The following is a 1,073-nucleotide window of genomic DNA, read 5'->3' as shown; positions in this document are numbered from 1 at the left end:
ATTTTTTTTATTATAGAAAAGTAAGTAATGTTTATGTGACTATTTCTGTGTATAAGTATACAGGTAATTATGGGAGGAAATGAAATTTTATTGAAAATATCTGAGAAAAAGAGAAATCCTGAATCTTTGTTGGCTTATTCTAAACCTGACTGTGATCTCTGAAAAAAAATAAGCTTTTTTAAATATGAACATTGAGTTAAATATAATTCCAATAGGTTATAAACTGAAGAGTGCTTACTGAATATTAGTTCAACCCAACAGAACCATTCTTTCAGGTATGTATGACTACCATGACCTAAAGAAAGGCAGAATAATTATTAACTATCAATTCTAGAACAGTGTAATATAATAAAATAATACTGCAACTGTTTATATTTTTCCTCAGATGAAAAGACAATTGAAAAATGTAACTATTCTTCACGAGCATTAGTAAGGAGCTTGGATGTTTTCCTATCACATTCGTGAAACTTCTTTTATTCCATTTATGAAACAAGATATTTACCTGTTTTTGAAAAAGCTTGATTTTTTTCTGATTATAAAATTGACATGCATATTAACTGCAAAGAAATAGGAAAACACAGACAAGTAAAAGGAAGAAAATGTGCTAATGGAAAGAAAAGCAAGAAGGAGAGAAGAAAAGCTAAATAACCTTTTTATTTTTATTTTTTAAATTATTTTTTAAAAGTTTATTTATTTTTAAGTAAGCTCTACACCCACCGTGGGGTTTGAACTCATAACCCCAAGATCGAGAGATGTATGCTCTTCTGACTGAGCCAGCCAGGCGCCCCTAAATCATGATTTTTTTTTAAATGTAGAGATTGCTCTAATAGAAGTGCTGCTGGTCATTTTAATAAGTCCTCTCTTCTTTAAGAGACAACTTCCTCCAATGAAAATGCTGGAGCTGAGAGTCAACACTAGGCCAATATAGAAGTCAGAGTGGCCAGACGTTGTTTCCTTCCAGCAATGATTCTCTGGTGGGATAAAACTGGATGGGCAATTTGTCCAGACACAAAAAAGTCCTGTGTTTGAGTGACATCAGCAAAAATGACAGACTAGGAAACTCCAAAAGTCCT

This window comes from Ursus arctos, chromosome X (assembly GCF_023065955.2).
Source record: "Ursus arctos isolate Adak ecotype North America chromosome X, UrsArc2.0, whole genome shotgun sequence".
NCBI classification, from domain to species: Eukaryota; Metazoa; Chordata; class Mammalia; order Carnivora; family Ursidae; genus Ursus; species Ursus arctos.
This window is presented reverse-complemented; position numbering follows the sequence as displayed.